The sequence below is a fragment of the Arvicola amphibius genome, chromosome X (assembly GCF_903992535.2).
Source record: "Arvicola amphibius chromosome X, mArvAmp1.2, whole genome shotgun sequence".
NCBI lineage: Eukaryota > Metazoa > Chordata > Mammalia > Rodentia > Cricetidae > Arvicola > Arvicola amphibius.
In genome coordinates this window covers 116,560,610-116,582,850 of record NC_052065.1, presented here as the reverse complement: position 1 = coordinate 116,582,850, position 22,241 = coordinate 116,560,610, and the positions used below count along the sequence as shown (strand labels likewise).

The 22,241-nt window shown below is 40.1% G+C and overlaps 1 pseudogene; it reads left to right on the top strand.

The window, feature by feature from the left end:
* LOC119804457 overlaps positions 1–21,932 on the top strand; it is a 54,691-nt pseudogene extending 32,759 nt beyond the window's left edge.
* Positions 21,933–22,241: the final 309 nt, after the last annotated feature.

The window sequence follows — 22,241 nt, the reverse complement described above, 5'->3', positions numbered from 1 at the left end:
ATGACACCAGACTAAAGATATTTGCCCAAAACCGTCAACAATACTATTCTGACACAAGTCGACCAATTTCATAACACAAGAAAACAAACGAAGCCAAAGATAAGTTCACCAGAAATGTTTAGGAATAGCTGGACTTCCTCATTTCGTTCTGACTGCTTTTCCCCTTTAATGTGCAATGCTTCCTCAGTCTTTTGCTTTTTCACAACCCTGAGGTTCTAGCAGGATCGCCTTTCCCCACTGGAGTTCATATATTGTTACCTCACGATTCCATGCGGCTGTCTTTTTTCCTTTGGTCACCTTTCCTCTCGCTTGTTGCCTACCATTAGGATGCACATGACTCATTTTTGTCCCAGGAGTAACGATGTCAACATTGAACACTTGGTTAAGGTAGCATGGGCCCAGTTATCCACCATTCCTTCCTCCCTGGTATAATTTCTTCTTTGTCTGTTGTGTATTAATATTTTATCAAAGCATGTTGGGTCTGCATGCATATTTTATATTTTTTTTCTTAGGGAAGTCTCCATCAAATAATCCAAACATAATAATTTCATTTTACTAAACATGATAAACTTTTTTCCCTTTTATTTCTTTTTTTTGGATTTTGAGACAAGGTTTCCTTGTATAGCCCTGGTTGTCCTGGAACTCACTCGGTAGACCAGGCTGGCCTCGAACTCAGAGATCTATTTGTCTCTGTCTCCCAAATGCTGGGATTAAAGGCGTGTGCCACCACTGCTCAGCAGCATGACGAACGTTTAAAGACTTTTTGAGCCTAAGTTCAAGCCTACAGAAAAGATGACTTCAACAATGTTTTCCAGACCCAACAGGGCTAATGCTCATGTGAACTCAAAAACTGTGACAGGAAGCGGAAGAAAGACCTGCACAAGCTCAAGCCAGACACAAATCCCAGGAAGGATGAGTGGAGGTAGACACAAAGTCCCAGCCCTAGCCAGGGAGGTACTTGCCACTGATAGCTTCTGGGAAGAGGAAAATCAGTTTTCTTCAATGGAGTGATGCTGGATATAGCAAGCACTCCAGGGAAAGAGGAGTGAACCAACGTAACTAGATTCAATGGGTTTTTGTTTGATTGGTTTTTAATTTGCTTTGTGGTTGTTCTTGTTGCTGCTGCTGCTGCTTCTGCTGGTGGTGGTATATGTGTGTGTGTGTGTAGGGGCATCTGGGTGTACATATGTGAACCTGTTTTTCTTTGGGGTTCTGTTTTTGTTTTATTAAAGAGAGAACACATGAAGTTGGGTAAGTAGAGAAGTAGGGGAGGATCTGGGAAGAGATAGAGGAAGGGAAAGAATATGGTTCAAATATATTGTATAAAATTCCAAAAATAATCAAAAAAGCATTTTTTAAAAGAAAAGAAAAAAATGAACAAATAGCATAAATATTTTTCTTTTCATCCTTTACTAAGACTACCAAAGGTCTGTTTATTATATTCTTGTCATTATTCTCTTTGTGTGTACTTATATATCAATAAGCATGCACGTATTTCATGTGAAACCTTTCTGACTCCCAGACAGTAAGTTGCAGACACAATACTTCGGTTTCTATTTTTAAAAGGTAAGTTAATTCCCTTTCATAGCCAAAAAATAGTTATAAAGTCCAAGAAATTAACATTAACACAGCATAGCTTCTCTGCAGATCTTATTCAAACACTAAAATTACATCAACAACGTCCTTAATCAAAAATCCAGGTGTCTGGGTTATCTTTATTGGTCATACCCTTTTATTTAGTCTCCTTTAACTTAGAATACGTCATTCATTTCTTTTTCTTTCATGATTTCCTTTTTTGAGACAAGGTTTCACTGTAGAACACTGGCTGGTCTTGAATTCACGATGCAGCCCAGGCTGGCTCCTGAGTACTAGAACTGAAGGCCTGTGCCACCACACCTGGCTCTTTTATGATCTTGATGATTTTGAGTACATAGTAGCTATTTTGAACAACGTTCGACAATTTGAGTTCGTCTGACATTTTCTCATGGTTTTCAGCTATGCTTTTTTTGGGGGGGGGGGGGACATTACAGAAATCATTAATTCCCAGAGCATCATATCAAGAGGCAAAAAAAATGACAGTCTGTCCCACTGCTGTTAATTTATGATTATTTTTGGTATTCCTGAGCTGCTGGTTTTTTCTACTATAAAGTAAGATTTTTCCTTTTTATAGAGAGTGGGTATCTTTGGAAAGGCAACTCGGCAAATATGTAATTAATTGCCTAATTATGAAAGTTATTCTTAGCTTTAGTATCCATTCTTCATTTTCCTTCCTGTTTAGTTTGGTTGTTGCTATGAGGGGCTACCAAACAGTCATTTTCTAACTCCATTCTTCTATGTCCTTTCTTCATAAGCCACAGTAAGGGACAAGTTTCTCTCTTCTATAATAATTTATTTCAGTATAATGGATTCTTGCTTTTGAGTATGCTATGGTCCATTACTACCATAAATTTATACCGATACTCAAATTGTAGCTGATTTAGCCAGTTGTGCACCCTCTGTCCCTTACCTTGTCCCTTGCCCAGTTCATATTTTCCACAGAACACAATGTTCTGAGTACGTTGCGCACTTTCCCAGCTGGGGCTCCAAGGTCAGTCATTTCTCTGAAGAATTAATTCTATTTAGGAGAAAAATGGCCTGTCGAGATGAGAGCTGAGTAATCAGTGTGTCCAGCCTGACTGCAGTCGAACCCCTTCGGGATGCGCTGAGGGACCCGGACTAGTATGCCCAGCAGTGCACACACTGCCATTCTCAGGTGGACCCTACACACACGAACACCCTAATGGCTTGCCATCACGCCCATCACTTGTTCATAGTAATGCCTTCCAAATGGTTCTTTACAGTAACTTACCCTTTTTCCATTGATGAGCCTTCAAAGATTGAAGAGACCACACTGTTTTTAGCCTCTGGAATACAAAAACAAGTAAAGAATGGATGCTTGATTAATGCCTCCAGAAGTAATAGTCTCTTTGATTTTACCCATGTCATATTGCTCTCCCCTATAAATCTATGATAATTCACTTGTGTTACTCTTTCTCACTGTATAGACTTAAATATCAGCATGCATGTTTATTTTTGTGTGCTGTTTTTCTGTCACACATTTGGGTTGCTAGGTAATGGTAGCTTATGTCTGTCACCCTAGAACTGGAAAGGCTCAGGCAAGAGAATTCCTAGGCATTCAGGTCCTCTGTGGACACTAGATAGTAAGTTAGAGACCAGCCTGGGCTGCAGAGTAAGAAGACCTTGTTTTGAAGACACAAAATTACTTTGTGTTATTCCAAGCTGGTGGTGCTTTGTTACCTTAACAAAAGCAAACCTATGTAGGAGTGTTCTTTTAGTCTCTTTACCATCGTAAGTTTTGTTAGGGGTGAGAATTTCATCAACAGAGGAGCTTAGCTTTCCTTTGCTCCTAGAATCAGTAACTGTGTTTTTGTGGAGGCCTTATGCTGATTTAGACCATTCATAGAGCAAGGGCGCCCTCTGCTGTTTCCTTTATGTTGGGAGCAGTGAGACCCCAGATCCTGAATGTCTTGTAATCCCCTGATCTGAGTGCCTACAGCTCCTCTGAGCACAAGACCTTCAGGAGTTCCTGATGGCAGGAGAGTGGTTTCTGGTGGGTTTGGCTGGGGCGTGGCTATCTCTATATAATCTGCCCCTGAACACAATAAAGGGGGCATGCTTGGGGAATTCAAGGATGACCCGTGCCGCTGTCTCTCTGTCTGTGTGTGTCTGTGTATTTTAACCTCCTGCCCCTTGCCCGAAGCTCGGTAACTGGGTAAAAGTGCACAGAGCAGCAGAACAAGGAAAAGGCAGTGGCAGTTCTAGGCTCTGCACACTGAAGAGTCTGCAGCAGAGTGAATTTAAATCAAGAGATTGCCCTATTGTAGGAGCAGGTGGGCTTATGATTAGTACAACAAATGTCTTGTTCACACTTTTATTATTACATCTGTTAATATTGCTAATGCCTCTTATGTGGTGAAACAACTCAGTGGCTACTTGAATAGCCTTTGAAATGTTACCATTGGCACACCAGATTGTAACTGTTTAGTCAAAGGGATGGTTGAATACCATAGCCCAAATGGGAGGCTGGGTCCAGTGGTGACTGGGGACCCTACTGCTGGCAATTTTAATGCCTGTTGCCATGGGCATTCATCTTTAAATCCTGTGTAAGATCAGACAACCCATGAGAATGCAGCATATGGTCACTTAGCAAAAGCAGGATCAGCTGGGTGGCTAGGGAAGCCAAAGAAGTGCACAACTGCTGGAGCTAACACAAACTGGAGCACAGACCCCACTGGGCAGCAGCAGGACAAGGAGAGGCAGTGAAGTTGCTCTCTTGTGTTCCCTAAAAGCCAATATTCTCCTGAGGAGATGCTGTCACTCTCTCCTGAGTACAGGTTCAATCAAAGTGACCAAAAGGCTGTGTGGTCAGGAGGGCCTTCTGTTTTATAAAAAATTTAGGGGGGAGATGTTGGGAGCAGTGAGACCCCCAGATCCTGAATTTCTTGTAATCCCCTGATCTGAGTGCCTACAGCTGCTGAGCACGAGACCTTCAGGAGTTCCTGATGGCAGGAAAGTGGTTTCTGGTGGGTTTGGCTGGGGCATGGCTATCTCTATATAATCTGCCCCTGAACACAATAAAGGGGGCATTCTTGGGGAATTCAAGGATGACCCGTGTCGCTCTCTCGCTCTCTCTCTCTCTCTCTCTCTCTCTCTCTCTCTCTCTCTGGGTGTCTTGTGTATTTTAACCTCCTGCCCCTTGCCCGAAGCTCGCAAACTGGGTAATAGCGCATGGAACACAGATACGGGGGGGGGGGGGGGAAGGGTGCACGGCAATTGGAGGTTCCCATCGAGATATCGGCACCTTAGCAGTATAATTTAATTTTTTTGAAAAAATATTTGGGGCAGTGGTCATATTATGGATTGTATATCCTGCTTTATTTACCGTTGCTTTGATCTTTTAAAGACTTGCATTTCCCCCCTTTGTCTGCTATCTTTTTTCCTTTTTCTTTTTTTCCCTTTGGTTTTTCAAGACAGGGTTTCTCTGTGTAGCTTTGGAGTCTGTCCTGAAAGACTCTCTGTAGGCCAGGCTGGTCTTGAACACACAGAAATACAACTGGCTCTGCCTCCCAAGTGTTGGGATTAAAAGAGTGTGCTACCACCGTCTGGTGCCTGACACCTTCTTTACTATCCAGTCTTCAGAGGGTATTCATCTTTTTCTTTCTCAACCAGAAGTCATGACCTTCGAAATCTTAGCCTAAATCAGTGGTTCATTTTAATTTCTTCCTTGTAGTAAATAGTAAATATTTGCTGTTCTAGAACATTTCAGTATTGTCACACTTCTGTAGTCCTTCTGTTTGTCCATAGTTTTTTTTTAAATTTTTTTTTTTTTGGTTTTTGGTTTTTCGAGACAGGGTTTCTTGGTGTACCCTTGGAGCCTGTCCTGGAACTCACTCTGTAGACCAGGTTGGCCTGAAACTCACAGAGATCTGCTTGCATATGCCTCGCGAGTGCTGGGATTAAAAGTGTGCACCACCACATGGCCTTGTCTATAGCTTTTTCTTTTTTCGTTTTTTTTTTTTTTTTTTTTTTTTTTTTTTTTTTTTTTTTTTGGTTTTTGGTTTTTCGAGACAGGGTTTCTCTGTAGCTTTTTTAGAGCCCGTCCTGGAACTAGCTCTTGTAGACCAGGCTGGCCTCGAACTCACAGAGATCCGCCTGCCTCTGCCTCCCGAGTGGTCTATAGCTTTTGAAACATTTTGTAATTACATGCTTATAGAGACTCTATTGTAATCCTATTCACCATGACGTTCTCTTATTCCTCTCCTGCTTCTGCTGGATTCCTCCTTCCCAATAATTTAATTATCCCTCTTACTTTCATGTTGCACGTGTGTGTGTGTGAGAGAGGGGGGGGGGGTCTTAAGGCTTAGTCTTAGGCTGGTTGACAAATATTTCATATGTATTTATTTATGGCCATCAGTTAGGTTCCATCTTCTACTGCCATGCTATTTTCTCCAGATGTTCCTTGCTCTGTGTGAGGACGCAACCAGAGTCTTGGAGATACTTGAAATAGCTCATCGGGATTTGTCAAAATTTCTACTTACAGGTAAGTTACATAACATGATATTTAGACGTCGTGTTGCTTCTAGCTCCGCTGATGCTGTCGATTTTTATCATCTTAGCTTCTCGTGCCAGTTCCTTGAAATAAGAATTGCACCAACGAGGTCTCTTCCATTAGATCTGCACAGGGGATGAGTTCTCTAGCTACTGATCTACTCCAGTCTTCCTTCCAACCAGTCTCTTGGTGCTCAGTAATGAAGAAAAGTGGGAAAAGCCTTTGCAAAAGATGTTTGCTTTTGCCAACCCTAAAATGGCTCCCTTAGTTAAGATATCTTCTTCCCTGCTCCCATAGCAGCCCTTCCTCCATCTCAACCATCCCATTCCCCTAAGCTCTCCCCAATCCTCCCCTTCTCCCTTCTGTCTCCCCATCTCCCCTCCCCCCACCCCACCTACGCCCATGCTCCCAACTTTTGCCTGGCAATCTTGTCTACTTCCAACATCCAAGAAGATAAATATATGTTTTTCTTTGGGTTCATCTTCTATTTAGCTTCTCTAGGATCATGAACTATAGGCTCAATGTCCTTTGTTTATGGCTAGAATCCACTTATGAATGAGTACATACCATATTCATCTTTTTGGGTCTGGGTTATCTCACTCAGTAAAGTGTTTTCTGTTTCCATCCATTTGCATGCAAAATTCAAGATGTCATTGTTTTTATCGCTGAGTAGGTGTCCAAGGAGATGTCCCCAGCTAGGTCCTTGGGCAGCAGAGGAGAGGGTGCCTGAACTGGCCTTATCCCATAGCACACTGATGAATATCTTGCATATCACCATAGAAGTTTCATCTGGCGATGGATGGAGATAGAGACAGAGACCCACATTGGAGCACTGGACTGAGCTCCCAAGGCCCAGATGAAGAGCAGAAGGAGGGAGAACATGGGCAAGGAAGTCATAACCGCGAGGGGTGCGTCCACCCACGGAGACAGTGTGACTGATCTAATGGGAGCTCACCAAGGCCAGCTCGACTGGGACTGAACGAGCATGTGATCAAACCAGATTCTCTGAATGTGGCTGACAATGAGGGTTGACTGAGAAGCCAATGATAATGGTACTGGGTTTTGATTCTACTGCATGTAATGGCTCTTTGGGAGCCTAGTCTGTTTGGATGCATACCTTCCTAGACCTGGATGGAGGGGGGAGGGCCTTGGACTTCCCACAGGGCAGGGCACCCTGACTTCTCTTAGGACTGGAGAGAGAGGGGACGGGGAGGGGGAGGGAAATGGGAGGAGGGGAGGAGGTGGAAATTTTTAATAAATAAATAAATTTCTTAAAAAAGTTCACTTTTCCAATTACAGATTTTAAAGTTTGTACATTTCCTGTTTTCTAGTTTAGCTGTGGATGTGGGTTTCTGTATGTTTATTTGCTTCCCTTCTGTTTGGATTTGGAGGGGGATAATGAGAGATTCAATTTCTTGCACTTTTATTTCCGTGGATACCTACACACAACTCATTTTGCAAAAGTTTGTAGCACTGATCCAAAGGACAGAACCAAGCAAAAAATAGCTACAAAAGTAAGTCCAATCACGAGCCAGCAGAATCAATTCAATCCAACTAAGTCAAATCAAATCGAAACCTGGCAGGGTGAAAAACATCTGTAATAACTAAATTCCAGAGGTAGAAACAGGAGGATCAAGAATTTAAAATCATCCTCAGCTATATAGTGAGTTCCAGGACAACATGGAACACATGAGGTCTTGTCTCAAAATTAAAAAAAAAAAACAGATAAAATTCAATATGGACACAAAGAGTTAAATAAATGTTGCTTCTTTTAGGAAAAAAAACAAGAGCACAATAAAATTATATAAAGATCACATCACTAACTGATAAAGGGATGTAAAGGGCTTCACATTAAAATGAATGTTTCATATTAATAGAGCTTAATAGACATTTGTAATCCTCCTCATATATGAAGAACAAAACTAGCTTGATATAGGCCATATCTATTTATGTTAAAAGATTCAGTTAAATAAATGATGCTCTTTAATATATAATTCCTTTTAATATGTGAATGTTAAGCTTAGCAACTAACTTAATGCCTTCCTCAATGTCCCTAATGCTGTCACCCTATAATACAGTCACTCATGTTGTAGTGACTCCCAACCATGAAATTATTTTCATTGTTACTTTATAACTAATTTTGTTACTGTTATGAATTGTAACATAAAATTTTTGGAGGTTTGCCAAAGGTATTGCAACCCACATATTGAGATCCACTGCTTTCGAGCCTAAAGATAATACATAAAGATGAAGTGGGGCTTATCCCTTAGATGAAAGAATGATTTAGCATTTTCTTGACTTTATTGAGGCATAATTGGGGAACAAGAATTATATATTTTTAAGATACACAAATTGTTGCCTTGATGTATATATACAGTGTGAAATTTTTGATGTGATTCAGCTCATTATATTTTTCTTCTCGTATACTTAGCATGTTCTTTTTTTGGTTTTTCGAGACAGGGTTTCTCTGTGGCTTTGGAGCCTGTCCTGGAACTAGCTCTGTAGACCAGGCTGGTCTCGAACTCACAGAGATCCGCCTGCCTCTGCCTCCCGAGGGATGGGATTAAAGGCGTGCACCACCAGCATGTTCTTTTGTATTTTGTGTGAACAGTACTATGTACCTCTGTGTTTAGCAGGTACATTATATAGTTATATAATATATATATTATTGTACAGTAATTTGATGTGAGATTCCCCTCTGTATGCTGCCATTGGTTAATAAAGAAGCTGCTTTCAGCCAATGGCTTAAAAGAATAAAGCCAGGCAGAAAATCTGAACAAAGATGTAGAGAGAGAGAGGGGAGGAACAGTCATAGAGATGCCATGTAGCTGCTGAAGGAGACAGATGCTGGAACTTTACCTGGTAAGCCACAACCTTGTGGCAATGTACAGAATAATAGAAATGAGTTAATTTAAGATGTAAGAGCTAGCTAGGAATACACTAGAAGTCATTTGCCAAGTAGTGCTGCAATTAATATAGTTTCTGCGTGATTATTTTGGATCTGGGCAGCCAGAAATAAATAAGCAGCCTCCACCTACATTAGGTTGCACTGTAACTTATGTATATTATATATCATCATAGTATAACTATCATACATGATCTTTAGTTGTAGTGATAATGTTGAACACTGGATATCCAGAATTAGTCATCTTAAATACCTGAAACTTGATTTAACATTGGAAAAATATAATTGATGACATTAATGGAATAAACTAGACAAACAGCTTTGTTTTTCTCAATAAACACAGGAAAAGCATTTGCCGAAAGTTGCCATCCACCACCCAAATCAAAACTCTCAGTAAATTCATAAATGATACTCTGGACCTCCTCCCCCATACCATCATACTTAATTGTGAAAGACTGAAGGTTTGTTTGGGGTTTTGTCTATGTGGTGGAGGAAGAGAAGCCAGGGTCTTTTGATTCCTGGCAAGTGTTCCAAAGTGACCTACATCCCAGCCCCACAGACTTTTTCATGAAGATAACTCAGTGTCCATTGGTGTCAGTCTTCAAGGTTTCTGAGAAGTTCGTACTTTTCAGGGCTTGCATAGCTTTCACTGACTTCACACATAAGTATTTTGTGCATTTTGCTATTGCTATAGCTGATAGTCTTCTTTAAAAGTTTCAGTTGTTGCTAGAACTTATGAATAAAATAGGTTAAGTATGTTGGTTTTATTTAATGTGAACTCACTAAATGGATGTGTATTAACTTGACTTTTGAATATATTCTATCAGTATTTCTATGCCATCATTTCCTCTATGAATAATATTAGGTTTATTTCTTCCTTTTCTATTGGAATAATCGTCTAAACAAAATCAATTTTATACCTATACCTGGAAGAAGTTTTGTATCTTAATTTTCTTGACTTGTGATCTACTAATATGGTTTTAATATCAAGGCAATGTTACCGACATGGAACAAATGGGAAGTTTCTTTTCTTAACTTTTCTAATGGAATTGAAATAGTCTATTCCTTTAGCATTTTTGTTGGTCAGGATTCAGTAGTAAAGTTAAAGGCTTAGGGTCATATTTGGGGTATATTTAAACTATAAAGTCAAAGATTCTGTGGATTCAAATTCTTGAATTTCCTTGTTTGTATCTTTCAAGGAATTTATTCGCTTATTAAACTTTCTCTATGTTGGTGTATAATAGAGTTGTCCTTGGTAAATTCATATTGTGCAGAAAATCTGTTTTCATCACTCCCATTTCATTGCAAATGTATTTGCTTCTTCTCTCATTTCCCCTAATTTTCTCACTAGAGGGTTAACAAGATGTTTGTAAAGAATTGTTTTTGTTTTTATTGCCTTCCCCTGTTCTTCGTTCTTCTGCTCTTTTCTCACTGGTTTATGCCAATTTTACTAATATTCCCTCCTATCTGCTTCCTTTGACTTTTAAGTTGTGGTTTTATTCTGAAACCATTGAGAATGCTTTCCTTTTGGTTTCTACGTTGGCCTCTGTGCTGTTTCAGAACACAAGTGAATTCTTTCTCAAAGTACATTTCTTGTTTTAATTGTTTTCCTGTTGCTAGAAGCTAGAGATGTCTCACTAATGGAATTCCATTGTGATCAAAGAACTTTCTTTGTACAACAAGAACACTACAAACTACTTGTGAGTTATCTGAAGGGCTCAGATATGGACTATCATGGCTGCTGTCTGGGTACTTGAAAAGAATACGTGTTCTTGCTATGTTAGACACTGTGTTCAAGAAATGTCGGTTACTTCAACTGCATTGTGCTGTTTGACTCCTAAAAGTCTATACTAATTTGGAGCCTTTTTGAGACAGTATAGTGATAATCATGAATTTCTTCTCTTTGAGGGCTTTGTTTGTAACTTTTAGTAAATGTATTTTAAAGATCTGCTGAGAAAACATTTTGGATTCTATGCTATTGAATTAGCCGTTTCAATACCACAAGATAATTTTGAATCCAAGATAAATTTAATTTGGGACTAATGAAAAGTTTCAAACTTTGTTTTGATTGGTGTTTAAATATCATTTACATCCTTATATTCTTAAGCAGGTTCTGCTTTTAATACATGAAGATGGATTTGCTTTGTTATCTTACCTGACAATTCTATATTCTAAATAGGATATTGAATGCCTTTAAATTTTCCTTTTTTCTTTTTTTTAGTTTTCATTGAACTATACATTTTCTCTGTTCCTTTCCCTTCCTCCTGTCTCCCTTTCTACCCTCTCCCGTGACCCACATTTTTTATTGGATTATTTGTTCTTTTGATGTCAAGTTTCTTGAGTTCTTTGTATATTTTGGAGATCAGTCCTCTGTCCGATGTGGGGATGATGAAGATCTTTTCCCAATCTGTAGGCTGCCATTCTCTTTTGACTGTGTCCTTTGCTTTACAGAAGCTTTTCAGTTTCAGGAGGTCCCATTTATTAATTGTTTCTCTCAGTGTCTGTGCTACTGAAGTTATATTTAGGAAGTGGTCTCCAGTGCCAGTGTGTTCAAGTGTATTTCCCACTTTTTCTTCTGTGAGATTCAGTGTGGTTGGCTTTATGTTGAGGTCTTTGATCCATTTGGACTTGAGTTTTGTGCATAGTTTGCTTCTTTTTGTTCTAGAGCTTTCAGGTAGCCTGTTAACTCACTAGTGTGGGGTTTCCCCACATTATTTATGTAGGCATTTAGTACTATAAACTTTCCTCTTAACACTGCTTTCATTTTGTCCTATAAATTTGAGTATGTTGTGCAGTATTTTTCATTGAATTTTAGGAAGTCTTTATTTTCTTTCTTTATTTCTTCCCTGACTCATTGGTGATTCAAATGAGCATTGTTCAATTTCCATGTGTTTGTAGGCTTTCTGAAATTAGTGTTGCTGTTGAATTCTAACTTTAAGCTATGGTGATGCGATAAGATACACAGTCATTCTAAATATCTGTCTAGAGACTTTCCCAAAAACTAGCACTAGATCTACCATAGGGTCCATATTTGATGTTACCATCTCTCTGGTTAGGTCTAATTCTATCTACTTTCTTTTTATTTTTTTATTCATCTAGTTGTTTTTTTATTTTGTGCTCTTTTATTCTGCTTTCTCTTGGGTTGTGGGATCTATTAATGATTTAAGTCTTTGTAGATTTATTCATTCTTAGCTATCTATTAGACACCGTTTTGTTATTTTAACAGTTGCTTTAAAGAGAATCACATATACCTTTATCTAACCAAAGATAATTTCACAATTGTACATGTTCTTGGTGTGGTGGTCTACACAAAGGGTTTCATGTGGGCCATAGAGAGACCCTGTCTCAAAAAATTGAAAATATAAAATATCAGGCAGGAGCTAAGACTCTTACACATTCACATATCTGTCCCAGCTCTCATAATTCTATTGTCAGACATGCTATTTTTTATTTTATTGAAAATAGATTCTCCTCTAATACAATGTATCCTGCCCACAGTATCCCCTCCCCTCACTCCTCCCAGTTCCCCCTCCACACCATTCTTCTTTCCCAGATCCACTCTTCCTCCATTTCCCTTCAGAAAAGTGCAGGTGTCCTAGGGCTATCAACCAAACACGACATAAAAAGTTACAATAGGACTAGGTACAAATCCTCCTATCAAGGCTGGTCAAGACAACCCAGTAGGAGGAGAAGCATCTCAAGAGCAAATGAGTCAGATACACACCCTCTCCCACTTTTAGGAGTCCCACAAAAACAACAAGCTAACAGGCACAATATGTATGCAGAGGATCTGGTGCAGACTCATGCAGGCCCTGTGCTTGCTACTTCAGTCTGTAAGCCCATATGAGTACTGCTTAGTTGATTTTGTGGACCATGGTCTCCTGTTTTCTTCTATCCTCTCTGACTCCTGCCATCTTTTCTTTCCCTCTTCCACCATGTTCCCCAGTCTCTGAGGGGACAGACCTGACAGAGACCTCCAATTTAGTCTCTCTCTCTCTTTCTCTTTCTCTCTCTCTTTCTCTCTCTCTCTCTCTCTCTCTCTCTCTCTCTCTCCTCTCTCTCCTCACTCTCTCTCTCTCCATAATGTCTGGTTGTATGTCTCTGTACCCATTCCCATCTGCTGCCAAAGGAAGCCTCTTCTATGATGACTGGACAAGGCACCAATCTATGAGTATAGCAGAATTTATCATTAGAAATCATCTCATTGATTTGTTTTGTTTTCAAACAGCTGTGTTTGGTTCTACCCTGGGTCTCTGGTCTAGCCAGCCTCCATATCTGAAGCTGTCATCAAGGCAGTGAGTGTAAGGCATAGGCTCCCTCTCATGGCCTGGGCCTCAAATTAGACTAGTCACTTGCTTGGCCACCCCAACATGTTCTGTGCCACCATTGCCCAAGTGCATGTTGCTAGCACAAGAAATTATAGGTTGCAGATTTGTGGCTGGGTTGATGTCCAGGTTTCTCTTTCCATAGCCTACAGAGTACCTACCTTCCCACACCAAAAGACCAGAACATAGGGGGGAATTCTCCATGCCCACATGAGCTCGACCTCTCTACAGTGAATGTAGTAGAAGTTGTCCTCAGCAATGGGGCCCCACTGTCAGTTTTCAGAGAGCTACCTTATGTCCTAACACCAGCCAGGGTTGTTTAGGGATCTTCACAGGGCCTCCTTGGCCAACAGCTCAAAGGAAAGTAACCCAGTCCCAACAACTGGAAGCCTTGCCTAGTTACCAAAGAAGGCCAGTTCAGACTCCGTATCCTCCATTACTAGGAGTCCTCACTGGGGTCACACTCATAGATTCCAGGAAGTTTCCACTGCACTATGCTTCCACACATGCCCAATGTTCCCCCAATCCCAGTAGCTTTTACCCACATTCTCCTCTTTCATCCTTTCCTCCCACCTGATCCTTCCCCCTTTATCCTTATCCTCCTCCAGTCCATCTGCAGAACTTATTCTATTTCCCCTTCCTCTGGAGCCCTCCTCTTTACCTGACCTCTCTGGGTCTGTGGATTGTAGCTTGATTTTTATTTACTTAACTGTTAATATTCACTTGTAAGTAAATACATATATGCCATATTTGTCTTTTGGGGTCTGTGTTAACTCAGTGTATTGTTTTTTCTAGTTGCATCCAATTGCCTGCAAAATTCATGATGTCATCACCCTTCCCCAGGCCCATGCCATCCCATCTCATCCCTGGACCCTCTGCTGGGTCTTTCCCCAAACCCAGAAGACTTCTGCCAAGCAGGCCCAGACCATATCAGCAAGACCAGGTGAGTAAGCTATACCCTTCCCTGAACTCTTTATGCTGCTACCTTTCCCCAGGCCCACACCTTTACAACTCATCCAGGGCCCCACTGTTACTGGACCCTGCCCCCAATCCCAGAAAACTTCTGCCAATGAAGAATAGACCATACCAGCCAGAACCCAGAACTCAGAGTGACCTTCCTGTCCTGTGGCCTGCCCCTCCAGTCTCAGCACCAGCATCACTGCTGGCCCCTACGCCCAACCCCATTGCCCTGGTTCAGCCCTCACCAGTTGATGAGTAGGTGAGGAACCACCTGCCACCTACTGCCACCCCACCCTAGATTATGCATCCCAAGAACCACACCATAGCCCAACCCCTCCCATCTCATCATCTTCTCCTTGGCCAGTAATTCCCCACAATTCTAGCAGAATCCATAGGCACAGATATGGTCCACACCAGTTAGAAGAACAGGTGAGTGAGCTGCCTCCCAGATGAGCTGCTCCAATCACCAGATTCTCTATCACCAGGACGTATCCTATGGCCTGCCTCCTCCCATCTCGGCACCAGCATCACTGCTGAGCTCTGCCCCCAACTCCAGTGGACATTTACTGCTCTGTTATAGTCCTCACTAGTTGAAGAATAAGTGAGTGACCTGCCTGCCAGCTGGACTGCCACTACCACCCCTGGATTTTGCTCCCTCAAGAACCACACTACTGCCCAACCCTTCCCACCTCATTATCCTCCCCATAACTAGCACTTCCACACAACTCCAGCAGACTCCTTAGGCTCAGGAACAGTCTACACAAGACTGAAGAGCTTTTCCGGAAGCCAGGTTGGTCATAGGTACTACAGAAGATATGGTGCCAGCACTGCCTGGATGCCGAGACTGGCAGGGGTGCTGGGATTGAGACACAGGAGCTTCTATTCAGGTGGAAGAACAACAACTTTTATTTTGCCCTGAGCTAAAGTCTTTTATACCTCTACTGCTTCTGTGGAAAACCACCGGCCAGAAAGAACACAAACATCCTTGTCAATTACAGAGCACAAGGAAGATCTGCTGTCAGTCAGGGGAAGTGAGGGCAGCTATATCACAACAAGAAGAAAACTCAAGCCAGGCCAGATCTAGAAACCCAAGAAGACTTTGGCTTTACTGAAGGCCGGACCAGATCAAGGAACCCAAGGCCCCCAAAACCCCACCAGAGATACCCTACTGTACCTGAAGACTCATCAGTCACCAGAAACCTTGGCCACTTGGACCAGAAAACCAGAGAGAAAACAGAAACCAAGAGAAAAAATACTCATTCAACCAAAACAAACATAGGAATAAACATATAGTCTGATAATCCTCCCAAATACAGATGTCTAAATGCCAGTGTAAGGACACAGTCAATAACAGAAAGGACAATTATGTCACCAACAGAATCCAGCTAAACTATGACAGTAAGACCTGAACATTCCACTGTAGCTGAAGCACAAGAAAATAACTTAAAAATAACTATGAAGATAGAGACCCTTAAAGAGGAAATGAAAAATTCCCTTGATGAAATGAAGAAAGAGACAAACAAAAAATGGAGGGAATCGATAAATCCCTTAAACAATACCAACAAAATGAAAAAAAAAAAACAGGTGAATTAAACAGTTCAAAACTTGAAATTTGAAATAGAAGCAATAAAGAAAACACAAACTAAGGGAATTCTGGAAATGGAAAATCTGGGTTCTCGAACAGGAATTACTGATACAAGCATCACCAACAGAATATAAGAGATGGAAGAGAAAATTTCAGGCATTGGGGATACCACAGAAGAAATAGATTCATCAGTCAAAGAAAATGCTGAATTCATTAAATTCCTAAAACAAAACATCCAGGAAGTCTGGGTCATCATGAAAAGACCAAACATAAGAATAATAGGGTTTTAAAAAGGAGAATTAACTCCAATTCAAAAGCACAGAAAACATATTCAATAAAATCATAGTAGAAATAGAAACTTCTTCTCAAAACAAACAAAACAAAACAAAAGGACTGTAATTTCTTCTCAGCATCTCCTCGACAGTAAAATAATTAGATTCACAATAGGACAGATTCAGACATAAAAGACCTTTAAATGGGTCACAATGTTGGATGAATGTACATAGGCTTGAGAGAGAGAGAAAAATATAGAGAATAAAGTTAATGCCTTAAAAAAGGATAAAATCTTTAAAGAGACAAAATAAACAAAAATAAGCCACGTAAAAATAAAAAATTCTCAGAGAGCCTGGATTCTATGTATTATTATGTTTTCTTTGAATTGTTTGACTATGAAGGAGCTAAGTACAAAAAACCATTTCATTAAATGGGCTGCCAAGCCAAACCTGCATATATGTTCTAAAGGTATCTTGACTTCAGAATTTGGATCTAAGGATATCATGCTTTGAAAAAGAGATTCTTCTTTTGTTTTCACAGAGGATGAGACCCTATGGATTGCTTCTATCCCAATATGGTATGATAGACCATGCCCTCCTGAAAGGTTGCTGTGAACACCTTCAGAAAATTACTTTGCTCAACTGCCGACTAAGACGAACCTAGCACACAGGTTACACCATGAAAGATCTGATTAACATCATCCCCATTCAGCAGGAAGCAGTTTGGAGAGAAATAACTGCACCCATATTCCCAAATATTGTTTATAAATGTTCTTTTACATATAAAGGGGGATATGATACAGATATGAATAATTTGCATTGGTATGGATTTTAAGGTCAATTTTGTTATATGTATATGTATTTCTGATCTTGATTACGGTATTGTGATTGTGTAGTTCATTTAAAAATGTAATGTATAATTAGGAAATATAGGTTGTTAATGCATAATCATCAATAATAGTCAAGCTTGTAGTCATGTTAGTTAGATTTTCTAGATATATAGAGATATATTTCAGTTAGATAGGCATCCTTCATATCTTTCAAAGACTACAGAATATGGCATTTAAATGTTTTAATAACTTAGGGCTTTTCATGACAATGAGACATGTCTGCTCCTGGCAGCACCAATCTACTACAAGAGGAAGACGGGCATTGAAGAGGCTACTTATGGAGTTTAATAGCCATTTGGGCAAGAAACTGCTCTTGCCTGGGCTATTGCATAAACTGGACACAGAGAACCCTCAGAGAGAGGACTGCTGAACTTGCCTATAGGTGAGATGATCTTTCGTGGTTCCTGATTCATGAAAGAGTCTGCAAGACATTCTGCAGGACACCACAGATACTGACTGAACTGCCTTTGAAATTTCCTACATCATGGAAATGTCTGCTGGAAACTATGGGCCTGAAGGCCAAAGATGGATGCCCCAACGGTACAGAGGAACTTTGGGTGACTGTCCAGGCAGTAAGATGTCTCTGTGATTTCTAGAGTTTTGTAAGTTGCTTACTTCTCATTTACTTAGGTAATATTATATCCTTCTGGAGTCTTTGATGGAGTTAAAGAATAGATAGTTATAGTTGTTTTCCTTTGTTATGATAAAAGATAAAATAGATACAAATATTGTAACTGTAATTCTTACTTGATAACTGTTTGTTATATGTAATTTTGCTATGTTAAACTTAAAGCCTTCTTTTTTTGTTTAAACAGAAAAAGGGGAAAAGATATGGGAGAGTCTTCTGTTTGTGTTGATTTCATTTGTTAATAAAGAAAACTGCCTTGGCCATTTAATAGGCCAGCCCTTATGTGGGTGGAGTAGACAGAACAGGAAGAAGGAAGTGAGGTAGATGGCTGAGACAGATGCCATACCTCTCCTCTCTGAGCCAGACGCGATGAAGCTCCAGCCCAAGATGGACATATGCTAGAATCTTCCTGGTAAGGCAGCACTTCGTGGTGCTACACAGATTATTAGATATGGGTTAATCAAGATGTGAGTAAGAGGCTGGAACTAATGAGCCAGGCAGTGTTTAAATGAATGCAGTTCGTGTGTTGTTATTTTGGGGCATAAGCTAGCCAGGCGGCTGGGAGCCAGGCGGGAATGCAGCCCACCGCTCCCAATCACTACAGACAGGGGAGCGAAATATTTCATTCTCAGGTAGAAACCTAATATAAGGGAAACTCCCAGGAATCTACAAGGATGACCCCAGCTAAGCCTCCTAAGCAATAGTGAATACATAGCCTGAACTAGCATATCCTAGTTCTAGTTAAAGGACTGGGACACTACACTACAGCCAAATATTAGGCTAAGCTTGGGGGATCCTGCTAAGGAGAGGGAGAAAGGATTATAGGAGCCAGAGGGGTCAAGGACATCACAAAAAAACCAAAGAAACAACTAACCTGGTTCACAGGAGCTCACAGAGACTGAATCAACAACCAAGGAGCCTGTATGAAACTGACCTAGACCCTCTACATATTATGACAGTTGGATACTTTTACTTGTGGGACTCCTAGAAGGATCGGGGGCTGTCCCCATGGCTTTGGCTGGCTCTTGGGAACCTATTCTTCATACTGGGTTGCCTTTCCCAACCTTAATACAAGTGGAGGAGCTTAGTACTACCTCAACTTGTTATGCCATGTTTTGTTCGACTCCCATAGGCAGCTTGCCCCTTTCTGAATGGAGAAGGATAGGATAGGGGTGGGAGACAGGAGGTGGAGGGAGGTAATGGGAAGAGAGGAGGAAGGGGAAAGTGTGGTTGGGTTGTAAAATAAATAAATAAATTACCTTAAAAGGAGAACAGGAAAAAATAGTTTCGTTATACCCAAACCACTCGATAAAATCTTGGAAGGCAAAAAACATATAAATATATTTTTAAGTAAATATAATGCACCAGCATATGCATAAAACATCTGTGACAAAATTCAATACCCATTCATGATAAAAGTTCTGGGAACATTAGGAATACAAGGAACATACCTCAACATAATAAAGGTAATTTATAGCAAACCTATAGCCAACATTTCCACTAAAATTAGGAACAAGACAAGGTTGTCCACTCTCTCCATATCTATTCAATATGGTACTTGAAGTTCTAGCTAGAGCAATAAGACAACTGAATGTTGACTGGGGTTTCTGTCCCACCAGGTCTCATAGCCGTTTAGTCCCAAATAAACACACAGAGGCCTACAATAACTATAAACTGATTGGCCTATTAGTTCAGGCTTCTTCTTATTAACTCCTTCTTACATCTTAAATTTCTTACATCCCATTATCTTTGTCTATGTTAGCCACATGGCTTGGTACCTTTTTCGATGAGGCAATCACATCTTGTTTGCTCCATGTCTGGCTTCCTCTCTGTCTGGGTGACAACTACAGACTGAAACTTCCCTCTTCCCAGAATTCTCATTGCCCTACCTCTACTTCCTGCCTGGCTACTGGCCAATCAGTGTTTATTTAAAATACAGGTGACAGGGTACAGACCATTGTCCCACAGCAACTAAAGGAGATCAAGGGAATACAAATTGGAAAGGAAGAAGTCAAACTTTCACTATTTGCAGATGATATGATAGTATACATAAGTGACTCCAAAAATTCCTCTAGGTAACTCCTATAGCTGATAAACACTTTTAGCAAAATGGCTGAATACAAGATTTTTTTTAAAAAAAAATATCCCTCCTACATACAAATGACAAATGGACTGAGAAAGAAATCAGGGAAATCACTCTTCACAGTAGCCTCAAATAATATAGAATATTGTGGAGTAAATCTAACCAAGCAAGTGAAAGACCTGCATTATAAAAACTTCAAGTCTATCGGGACTGCAGAGATGGCTCAGCAGTTAAGAGCACTGACTGCTCTTCCAGAGGACTTGGGTTCAATTCCCAGCCCTCGCATGGCAGTTTACAACTCTGGTTCCAAGGGACCTGTCACCTTCATACAAATGCACATAAAATAAAGATAAATAATTTATTGGAAATAAAACAAATAAAAAAGCTTCAATTCTCAGTCCTGCTTCCTGGTGCCTGAAATGAAGATGTTGCCCCCACCCTGACCTGCCAAGCCCTCCCAACTCCAAAAACCCTTGGGTCTTATTTGATTTGAACATGGACAGGTAGTGAGTTGGCTGAATTGTTTTAGAATTGTTGGCCGATATAAAATTTTCTTGCATTGTGTACAGGAGAAAAAGGCACTGGATCCACAATTGAGAAACCTCTGTATTTTAAGGGATGCCGTTTCCATCAAATTACTAAGAACTTATGGTTCAAGGCAGAAACTTCTCAAGTCAGAATGGGATAGATGGAGAAATTACTTATAGTGAAAAATTCGAAGATGAAAATTATTTACAAGCATGGCAAATGCAGGCTCCCAATACAATTGGGTCTCAGTTCATTATCACAACAGTTCCGAATCCATTTGGATGGGAAATGTGGTATTTGGTCAAGTAATTAAAGGAGTAGGTGTGGCAAGGATGCTTGATAATGTAGAAGTAAGTGGCAAAAAAAAACCCTGCCAAACTATGTGTTGTAACAGAATGCAGAAAACTAAAAGGAGAGGGTGATTGAGGAATATTCCCCAAAGATGGCTCTGGTGACGGCTGTTCTGATTTCACCAAGGTTACAGGTATAGATTTAAAAGATATAGATAAGATTTTGTTAATAGCTAAAGACTTAAAAATGGAAATAATTCCTTCAAATCTCAGAACTGGAAGATAGCTTCTAAAACATGTAAACTTTTTAGGGTGTGTGGGTAATTATTGAGACAACAGATACATCCAGACTGCAACCTATATCCTTAAGCTGCTTACCGAGTATCGGTGCTTGTAAATTGAAGATGCCAAGTTGGCAGGGAGCAACAGGCAATTGTTTGAAGGCTTTTGAAATGGATCCATCAAATACCAAAGCACTATATATATAAATTGCAAGAATGGCAAGGATTAAAAGGATATGATCCAGCATTAGCCAATCTTATTTTCTTTTTTTCTTGATTTTTATTGAGTTCTACATTTTTCTCTGATCCCCTCCCTGCTTCTACCCTCCCCCACTCATCCCTCCCCCAAGGTCCCCATGCTCCCAATTTACTCAGGAGATCTTGTCTTTTTCAACTTCCCATGTAGATTAGATCTATGTGAGTCTCACTTAGTGTCCTAATTGTTGTCTAAATTCTATGGGATTGTGGTTTGTAGGCTGGTTTTGTTTGCTTTTATGTTTAAAAATCACCTATGAGTGAGTACATTTGATAATTGTCTTTCTGTGTCTGGGTTACCTCACTCAAAATAATGTTTTCCAGATCCATCTATTTTCCTGAAAAATTCAAGATGTCGTTATTTTTTCTGCTGTGTAGTACTCCGTTGTATAAATGTACCACACTTTCCTAATTTATTCTTTGGTCAAGGGGCATTTATAGCCAAAACAATCCTCTACAAGAAAAGAACTTCTAGAGGCATTACAATCCCTGACTTCAAATTCTACTACAGAGCTACAGTACTGAAAAAAGCCTGGCATTGGCATAAGAACAGACAGGAGGACTAATGGAACTGAATTGAAGACCTGGATATTAATCCACACTCCTCTGAACACCTGATTTTTGACAAAGAAGCAAAACCTATCAAATAAAAAAAGAAAGCATATTTAACAAATGGTGTTGTCATTGGCCAGTCTTAAGGAGGCACAGGAGGTAGTTCCAGGAGATAGGGCTATCCAGGGAGAAAATTGTTTAAAGTCAAACAAATGATAAAGGCACAGAAAGGGAAAGAGAAGGAAATATATGCAAAAATGTTTGCTTGATGTATTAAGTTTTGCTTAACCATTACACATCAATTATATAAAGCATAATTAAGTTACTATAATACACATGATCCCTGATGGGTTTGCCTTGATTCATTGTCACTATTTAACCAGGAGTACTGACATATAAGTTCCTTCTTAAAGTACTATATAATGCAAAAATAAAATCTTCTGGTCGTTGAAGAAAGATAGGTCTTCCATGCCCATGGATCATCAGGATTAACATAGTAAAAATGACCATTTATTTTACCAAAAGCAATCTACAGACTCAATACAATACCCAGCAAAATTCCAACACAATTCTTTCCA